This window comes from Callorhinchus milii, unplaced genomic scaffold (genome assembly GCF_018977255.1).
Source record: "Callorhinchus milii isolate IMCB2004 unplaced genomic scaffold, IMCB_Cmil_1.0 Scaffold24, whole genome shotgun sequence".
Lineage (NCBI taxonomy): Eukaryota > Metazoa > Chordata > Chondrichthyes > Chimaeriformes > Callorhinchidae > Callorhinchus > Callorhinchus milii.
Window position 1 is genome coordinate 6,453,171 of NW_024704765.1, and position 10,697 is coordinate 6,463,867.

Sequence of the window (10,697 nt, forward strand, 5' to 3'; positions counted from 1 at the left end):
GGACTCGTTTAAGTCACCCAGACCTGCAGATATGATCCTCAGGCCCCTTAAACATCCCCCGCATCACAAAACAGACAGCACCTAAAAATAATGACTCAGGCGACAAAAGGATAAATGATCCGGACAACAATGACCCTAAACGCGTCAACGATGTTACTGATGTGACCATACCATACAGGCCGTGGGGAATTAACTCCATCGTTTGGCCATTTGTGCCTCTTTGACCCAGAGTTTCCCTCTGAGCAGAGTGAGAAGCCGAGTGCTGATGTGGGGATTCCTGGCCCGAACCAGCCTTGACTAGTTCACTCTCGCTCCATTACCCTTGTCCATCAGCAGGAAATCAATGAGAAAGTCACATAAGGAATAAAAGTAGCAACCACAAAGGTGATTGAAATCACGTGAAGAAGCCCGTCTCACGGCGCATTGGGGTTGTTGTCACGCCATCGCACAGTATTGTGCTGAGATCTGACTGGGGAGATTAGCGACAGGGCTGACTGGGCTAAACACTGATGAGTATCTTCCTCGAAATCCAGTTTGTACAATAACCTGGCAAGTTGCAACCGGGTTTCGGTTCAGACAGTTGCTTTATCGAAATTATCGAGTACGGTTTAGGACGGACTGTGGGGGGCGGCTGGGGCGTCTGAGAGAGAGAAAAGGATTGAGGTGGGGGGGGCGAGTGGGGCGTCTAAGAGAGAGAAAAGGATTGCGTTGCTTTCATTCTTCTGAAACCAGTTTTCTAAACCGGTGTCTTATTTAACTGAGAAGCTCAGATTGGTGGCCAGCGTTCACTTATAGGCTGTTTGTTTCAGGCAGGTAGGATCTCAAGGCTTTATCTTACCTGTAACATGGAAAGATAGGTGCACAGGAGACTCAACTGCTGTACAATCAATCATTTATTAATAATAATAATAATAATAATGATAAAAACGACAACAACAAATTACATTTGTATAGCGCCTTTCATGTCGGAAGGACGTCCCAAGTCGTTGGACAGTTAGGGGTTTGCACCTGAGCTGGGGATTGGAATCAAGTGCCTAATAGGATGAAAATGCGCAATGTGTTAATTATCACTTGTGGAAAATTGTGGGTTCAAAGCCCCACATTGTGTTGCGGAGGGGCTATGCTTCAGATGAGATGTTAAACCAAGCTCTCATCAGCCTGTTCAGGTGAACGTTAAACATCCCGCGAGGCTGCTTGAAAAGAGAAGGGAGTTTCTCCCGATGTCCTGGCCAAGAATCCCACACATAAAAGTTAATCATTCGTGTGTTGTTGTGCGTAGTAAATTGGTTGCAATGATTGTGCGCGAAATAAACCGTCAGTAAGCTTTATAGTAAATGCTTTCAGACATTCTGACGTGAAAAGTGCTATATGAAATGCAAAAGATCATTACTACTAGTATATTATTGTTCGTCGATCGTGGGATTGCTTTCCAGGATGTAATAATCCCTCAATCCACTACTGTTTGTGGGTCACTGCTGTGAACAATTAACTGCTGCATTTCGCCTGCAAACTACAGGCACTACACTGTACGGTATACTCTGTGAAGCACTTTGAGACGTCTCAACGACGTGATAAGGCGCAAAACAAATGTATTGCACATTAAATGCAAGGATTATTAAGGGTTACTACTATTATTAAAACTGAAACGAAAGAAGCTGAAGGAAACTGAGCATTCTATTATTTCTAATCAATGTCTCTGAAGCAGCCCTGGTCCGCATATCTGATTGCAAGATTAATGAACACAGAACGACTGTAAATTCACTGAGTAACTTTGTCTGACACTTCATGCAGGAATCTGACCTGCACCAGTATCACGTTTGCTGCTATCCGGATTAAAGCAAATTTGAGCTGCCCTCAGGCTTCAGTGGTTGGTCAAATCTGGTTCCTTTGCAATTTTCTGAGAATTCAGGTCACGGAACTGGTTTGAGATAGTTTCTGCAAGAGGAGGGAGAGGGTGCAGTGGGATGGGACGGGAGGGGATGAAGTTCAGCACTCTGAGTTATATTCCCATATATGGTTATCATTATTCTTATCTCTGAATGTTGGTTCTGGTTTTGACAGCATTTGCCTTCAGAGGCAGGTTTAGAATTAAAATTAAAATTAGAATCAAACCCGCTGTGCGCATTTGGCTGCCCCGTTTCGCCCGCCAAATGGTAGAGTCAATCCGCTTTAGAGTACATTCTGTGAAGGCGCTGTATCAAACGCGAGATTTAATACTATTTATTATTATAATTACAGCATTGGATTCAGTAAAAATGACCTTGCATCCTCTCCCCAGCACCTTTCACATAAAAAGAGAAATCATGAAAGCTCTTTCCAGCAGCAATCTCCCCCCCAGACTCGCACTGCTAACTCATCTCGGTTTGAATTACTTGTGTGCCGGCCTGGCTCAGTAGCAGCTCTCTCTCGCCTTCGTGTGTATTGTCCGAGGTGCCGTCCTTCAGGTGGGACTTTAAACCGAGGTCCCCTCTGCCTGTTCGGGTGCCACCTGTACAGCGAATGTGGGGGGGGGAAAAAAAAAGGCCAGGATTTGCCGAGGAGGCAATAGAAACCGGGAAAACCAGGTGGAAAAAAAAAAGGGATATTTATCTTTCAAACGTGGAACACTGAGTCCTAGCGGAGGCATGAATTGAATGCACTGTCTTCAGGAATTCGCCCCTTTAAGCCAGTATTGTATCTGATTACAGTCTTGTATTGTTATTGGGAGTTTTCAATTAACTACTCGACTACTGCCGGTAATTCGACTGACCTGCTACTGGTGATTTAGTGCTCCGAGATGCTCCCCTGTGTGAAGGGCGCTATGTAAGTTTTAGTTGTTGTCTGGAACAGGTTGCCAAGAAGGGGGGGTGAGGCCAGGACGCTGGGTGCGCTGATGGGAAGACGGTTGGTGGAGTGTTCACAGAATTGGATCATCTGAACCAATTTTTCTGATTTTTTAAAATATATTGCAGCAGAAAACAGATAAGATTGATTGTACCGTAATGGATTTCTATACTGCAACGGCTATCCAGATGCCTGGTTTGTCTGTGAAATGTCGGGAATGGTTACAAAGCTTCATTCTCATACCATGGGATTCAAATAAAATTCATGAGAAAATCTGATATGTTTGATCTATTTGACTGAGACAGCGTGAGAGTTGGATGATGCCAATGCTTGCATTGTATTGGCATTTGCATGTATCACACAGACAATACAATATTACAATTTACATAGGGATGAAGGGATATGGGGATAAGGCAGCGTCAGGTTATTAGCTGGAGTTAGATTAGAAGATCAGCCATGATTGAATGGCGGGGCAGAGGCTCAAAGGGCCGAATGGCCTCCTCCTGCTCCTACATGTTATGTTATAGTTGGGAGGATGTCTCAAAGCATTTGCCACAGCTGGCTAGGCACGGTTGAAACAGTTTAGCAGGACAGGTGAAGGCTAAGACTTAAACAAGAAACACCTTGATACTGTAATGGGAAGATAGTGATGTATGGTGATTGGTGGTTCGAAACTCTGACTGTCCAGCGCCTTGGGGCGTCCTCCCGATGTGAACGGCACTATATATACAAATGTAATTTTGTTGTTGTTGATTGGCATTCTGAAAGGATGAAATCAAATACACAGAAAATCCAACTGCACCCAAAGATCTCTTGTAATCTGTGTATGTGGCATTAATCCTTGCGTTTGATTTAATGCCTTATCACGCCGTTGAAAGTCTCAAATGACTTCATAGGATTTGCTGTGTTGTGGAGGCGCTCCTCTACAAATACACAGTCACTACACTTTACATTAAGTTTGAGAAAACGTCCCCCTGTATAAAATGTAAGACTGATTGATTATTTATTTGTTTGTTTGTTATGTATTTATGTATTTTTACTTATAATAAAAATCCTTGCATTTGATACAGCGCCTTGAGATGCCTCGAAGCGCTTCACAGAATATATAGTGGAGTGACTGTGTACTTTGTCGGCCAAATATTTATAATATTGTTTCTGCTTCTGCACAGTGTGACATCAATCAGCAATGTCATGTGTCATCACCTGCATCAAATCTACTTAAAAAGATATTTCAACACAGTTCCTTCATGTAAGAAGAATTAACTGGAATTAATCACATCCTGTTTACAACTGCACTGAAGTCCATGTGTCGCATTTGAAACCGAACCGCACCTTTTTCTGGATTAGAAGAGGAAGGTGAGAATCGTTCTTTTTCTCGATGCTATTGGCTGCGGTTTGACTGAAATGTTGTTCGATTTGTTCCTGATGCTCTTTTTTCCCCGCAACGTTACGTCATCTGCTACAGTCACCTCTGGTTCCAGCCCAGCTCGGCTGGGAAATCTCAGCACCCAAGTTATTGGTGTGTCACCCAATTTATACTATAAACACTGCCTGCAATTAGAATGAACAGAGTGATTACAGATTGCTTCTCCCTATTCCAGCTTTACCCTCCTTGGGCGGGGCGGGGATTGGGGGGTCAGCAGAGGCTCCTTGGAGCTGAGGTGACTCCAATGTGTACAGCACCTCAATACACACTCCAGAGCCTCCCCAGGCCTTGGCTCTTGTCAACCTGCGCCTAATAGTTTCTGCGCAATTAGGTAAGCAGGGTACGGCCCTCCAGGCAATGTGCATTCCATTCTAACACAAGGAAACTCCCATGTGCAGGTGGCATACCTATGTAGATCTCTGGTGCTTTGGATATACTTAAGCAAGGCAATGGGTTTCAATGTATGTCAGATATCGGGGAATGTATGTAAAAAGAGGAAACTCCCATTTGCGTGAATAGTGTCTGCTCCAGTGTTGTCATCTTCGGATCACGGCAGAAAAACAAGGGCTTCTTAGACATGAACACTGGGTAAAAGGTCACAAAGCAGCCGGTGTTTAGGGCCTGGACTAGATCTGCGCTTAATAATCCTTGCGTTTCAAAGAGTGACTGTAATGGCACAACGTCTCAAGCGTTCCACAGCGAATAAGGTGAGATGACCGGGTATTTTGTAGATCACCACAGCCGACATGCGCACAGCAATGCCCCACAAACGGCTATGAATTGAATGTCCAATTTTGTCTGACGGTTGGTCGCCCAGGACACGGGGAAGGATTCCCTCTTTTAAAACAGAATCGGGGGAATCTTTAACGTCCACATGAATGAAAGTGCTTTGGTCTGGGAAGGAAGTAGAAGTGTAAGTATGTTTGACTGAAGTCTTAACTGGGAGTGACACACTATAACAACGACAACAATGCGTCACCTCACCTTGGTACTAATACTATTCTGTGTGACGGTGCCCTTTAGTAACAATTGCCGAGTCACGCTGACTGGAATCCTGTCTCTCATGGCTGTTTGCTCACAGCATTCTCTCTCTGAAGAATGTTTGACGTCAGGACCACCTTTTTAAACCATGATGTAAAGACACATAACCCTCTCTCTCTGTGGCAGGTGAGGGAAGGCTTGTCCTTGCTTGTCCTGCGCTGTTTCTTTAAATAATATTTGGGTTTAAATAGTGATGGTCAGCCTTGAGTTACTAATGTAGCCAGGATGTGTTTGCCAAGCCCAAGACAACAGAACGTAGAACATCTTGGGTTAAACGTTGTACCCGAGTCCAGATTTATAATAATAATAATCCTTGCATTTGATATAGCACCATTTCAACGCGCTTCACAGAATACACTGGATTCAACTATCGTCAGGTGTTCCTGCTCCTTGCCGTAAATATCGTCTCAAAATACTATCCATTCACATGACGTCGAGTAACCAGTCCAGGTCTGGCTGTAACATGAAGGAACCTGAGAGGGTAACGTGATTGTGTAAATCATATCATGGTCACACGAGGCTGTGAGTAACATGTGATGGAGTTTGATTGTGAGCCACCCTTCTCCGAGCCCGAATCAGACCTAAAACTTTCCACTGATTTTGATTCTTAACCCTCATCAATCACCCGCCCACAAAACAAACAGAGCGACTGCACTTTACGGTAGTAAATCCCATGAAGCGCTTTGAGAATCCCAAGCAAAAGTAACAGAAGCTTCCTATATTTAGTGATGGGTGTGCAACAGCCTCATTCTTTTTCACGCAACTTGACGTAGGTTAACTATCTGCCCAAACACTGTCGTGATTCTTTGACACTACACTTTAGAGCAAATCCTGCAAAGCGCTTTGAAATGGCTTCCTGACAATGAAAGGCATTGTACAAGTGCAAGGATTATTACTATTATTATTATTATTATTATTGCTTCACTGTTCTCTCCCCCACAGCGTTTCACTCCTCTTTTCTTCCGTCCAGGGGGTCGAATTTACAGTATTGCTTGACTGATTTACTTACAGGACTTTGAAAACGTTTTAAACTCTGATCCAACAATCAGGATCCTTTGCGTTTGCTTTTGGCAAAGTAGTAGTTAGGGAGTGTTTGATCAGATAATCACCGCGTATCAAATTTGCGATTAAGATGCGGCTATGCCAGGCAGATCACTGAATACGAAAGCTTTCATTACTTGTTTGCAGTGGGATTCTTTCTAGCAATTATTTTTTATTATTGTTGTGATGTCCCTCGACGTCAATCACTGGCCTTTACTTGTGTTTCGTTCGGGTCGGCATTTGTCCTGTTGAGTTCTCCGCCTCTCAGTCCCACCTGTGACAGACGTGTGGTTTGACGAACTGGTTTAACTGCCTTTAGCAACAGAATCTATAACTGAACGTCATATGCAAACAACGTGGAGACTTGCTGCAAGGGACAGGGGTACCATGTCCAATTCTGGAGCCGCGTGAGGGCTGGGACTGATTCCCTGAGGGGCCACTAACCTCAGATCAACAACAACAACAACAAGATTGCATTTATAGAGCGCCTTTCACGTCGGGAGGACGTCCCAAGGCGCTGAAATCATGTATTGCTTAGGATTTGGAGATTAGCAAATGTGGTGCCAGACTGGAAGACAGTGTGTTACGAGAAAAAGAGCAGATTCATTTTTCTGGACAAAAAAAACTTGAGGGAGAGGCATAACAGCGTCATTTAGAATAATAATCTTCGCATTTGTTACGGCGCCTTTCGTGTCAGGAGTTCATAAGGCACGAGTTCAATGATTAATTTTATTTGGTGAATTATTGGCCAGGACCCCGGGAGAAACTCCCTTCTCTTTTTGAATAGGGCCAGGGGATTTTTAACGTCCACCTGAACAGGCAGGTTTAACGCCTCATCCGATGGACATTGTAGGATGCCCAACACTGCACTGGAGTGTCAGCATAGACTGTGTGGGTTTCAAGTCGGGCTTGAACCCACAACCTTTCGACTCGGGGTGTACAGTGCTACCAACTGAACCAGGCTGTCCCTTTGCAGGAGGGGCAACTAGTAGCAGCTTTATTAGGAGCTCCCAGAATTCGGAGCCTTGTAGTGTATTGGTTGGAGCACTCGCCTCGCACGCAAGAGGACCCGGGTTCGATTCCTGTGTAGGGCAAAACCTTCGGCATTATTTGGAGTCCTGTAGCTCAGTGGTTAGAGCACTCGCTTTGCAAGCGAGAGACCTGAGTTCAATTCCAGGCAGAGGGCGAAACCGTGGGCAAGTTTCCTTACTCCACACAGAGCCTAATAATAATCCCTCCAAAACCAAAAACAATCATAAATTGGTCATTTTCAATCCATGACTGTTTGTGGGACATTGCTGTGCGCAATTGGCTGCCGCGTTCGCCCACAAATATACAGTCAATTCACTTTACAGTGCGTTCTGTGAAGCGCTTTGGGACGTCCTCCCGACGTGAAAAGCGCTATATCAAATGCAAGGATTATTATTAGTATTACTCCACACGCCTTTTTAATGTAAAGGGATTTACATTCTGCACCTGGTTGTTAGTTGATAGCGGATCATTTTCTGGGGGTGATAATCCCTCGAAAAAAAAGAAATCCAGTCACTCAATCCATGACTGTTTGCGGGGACGCTGCTGTGTGCAATTGGCTGCCGCTTTACGCCCACAAAATACACAATCAATTCACTTTACAATATATCCTGTGAAGCGCTTTGAGACGTCTCGAAGACGTGATAAGGCGCTATATCAAAAGTAAGAATTATTATTATTATTATCGTATCAGGCTGGTGTGGATGTGAACCCAGGCACAACTGCCCCACCCAATCCTTCTGTTTTTGAATGCTTGAACCCAGAAAGTAATTGCAAAGGTATTATTGAATTGTGTACACACCCGATCCTGTAAAATTCAGTGTTGTAAACGGATTCAGTCAGTAAGTATATGTTTGTTACATTCCACAGAGTGTTGTAAATCAATAGAACAAGTGTGTTTCCTTCTCCCTGCTCCGATGTTGTAAACTATTTAAATAGTAATTTGGTCATATCTTTTCTCTTACACAATTCAGTCACTACACTTTGCAGTAATATCCTGTGTCGCACCTTGAAATGCACAGTGGATTATCATTATATAGTGCTCTCAAATACTCCTTATCGCATAACTTGCTCTGAGCCATCGAGTTCCTTCCTGTGTGTGGAACTGTGTGAAAGATCTGATTTTTCCAGTCATGTTAATGTATATTTTATTTCAGTTAATGTGTCACTATATGCCCTTGTTTGTGGTACGATAAATATGAGTCACACATTGTTAAACACAAATGCAATGCGGTTGTCACATGAGGCACAATATTGTTTGTTTCTTAAATTAATCTTTCATAACAGAAATCGTCAAAATCATCCCAAATGTGTAATAACTGATATTTCTTAACTGGATTTCTTAATTAAGTCATAAACGCAATCCTCTCCAGAGCAACAATCCCTTGATTCAGAAAACTAGCGAGAGGTACAGACCCATTCTGGTCATTCACATTGTGGCTGTTTGTGGGACTTTGCTGTGGGCAAAACTACTGGCGGTTAAGTTTGCGTGTGAGTAGACGGTCACTATGGTTGACTGCAATCGTCTGGGAATTGTCTGGACTTGCATCGCTTTGAGACTGCAAAGTTAATGTAAAATGAAATGGGTTAATGACTTCATGCAGCAGATCAGAGTTTAACCAGAAAAAGTGCTGATGGAGTCACAACAGAGGTTTGGCTTTTTTGTCTCATCCTTTCAGAACAGCGACCCTCCCATCACCATCAACAACTTGCATTTATATAGCGCCCTTCACACGGGACAGCATGCTGGAGCACTTAAATACCATCCCTGCAACAAAAGGGCTAGCTGTTTCTGGATTAATCCCTTCAAAACATTTTTAAAAAAATAATAATTTGGTGACTCAATCCACGACTGTTTGTGGGACGCTGCTGTGCGCAATTGGCTGCCACGTTTCGGCCATAAAACATACAGTCAATTCACTTTACAGTGTACCCTGTGAAGTGCTTTGAGACGTCTCGAAGTACTGATAAGGCACTAAATCAAATGCAAGGATTGTTATTATTAGTAAATGTTTCCAATGTCTTGTCCTTCAACAGCTTTCCTTAACCTGTACAGATATGGCCGATGCTGGCTGCCAATGTCTGTACTAAAAACTATTTTTAATCTTTACTGGAAAATAAAACTGACTTCTCGAAATGCTATGTCCCAGGGTTTTACACTAATTGGGGCTGTAAAAATAAGTGGTTCCAGAACCAATCGGAGGCTGGAACACCGAGAGTAAAATGCTCCTGTAAACTGCATATTGTTATTGCGAAGAGTTTCACATCTGTTGTTTAACGGCTGGCAAACCATCAAAAGCAAAAGTTGAATTACATCATGATGAGAGCGTACAGAAATTACCTACTGTGAGGCCTAATAGCACTGCGATAATTCCCAAACAGGTGCAATCTTGTATTTTAGCAATAGCTTCCTAAGGAATGTACTTTGCTGGCTGGCTGGACTAATGTTGGGGTGGGTGGGTGGGGGGGTGGTGGGTTGGGGGAGATGGGGAGGGAGATCCGGTTCAGAGAGCCGGAATTCCCGGCTAAGTGTAATTACATCAATGCCGATAATGTGCTTACAGTTAGCCTGAGGTCTTGTTGAGCTGTTCCAAAAAAGAGGAGTTTCTCTTTCCCGCTGACCTGACAAACAATTCCCTGGTGAAAATTAGTCATTCACTTCACAGCTGTTTGTGGGACATTGCTGGGCTTAAATTGACTGCCTACAAAATACACAGTCACTACGCATTACGGGAAATCCCGTGCAGCAATTAGAGATCTTCTCCCATTGCGAAAGCCACTGCATCCAACGCAAGGAGTAATTATCAGGAATAAAAGACAGCTTTATTGGCAGCTTTTCTTTGATGTGTTTGTTCTCGGGGTGTGGGTTCTCCTGGGGCAGTGAGCCCTCGACTCTGAACAGCCGCAGTCCTTGTAGCAATGGTGCTCTCCCACAGTGGTCTTCAGGTTCAGATCTCCTGGATTGCGACAAATGAAGGAAACAGTGACTGATGATGTGTTAAGATGGTGCGTGACTCCAGAACTTGATGGCAATGATGTCACTGTGACACTGCCCTTGCCCTTATTGCTATTAATGATAATAATAATAATCCTTGCCTTTGATATTGCGCCTTACCGCTTCCGGTAGGCTGACACGCTCGGAAACCCACCTCCGTGCTTAAGAGTCTCAAAACAGAAAGGGTTTCGCCCACAACTATACAGTCAATTCACTTCACAGTGTATTCTGTGAAGCCCTTTGAGACGTCTTGAAGACGTGATAAGGCGCTATATCAAATGCAAGGATTATTATTATTATTATGAAAACGAACGATTAAAAGCTCCACTTATGTGCCCCCTC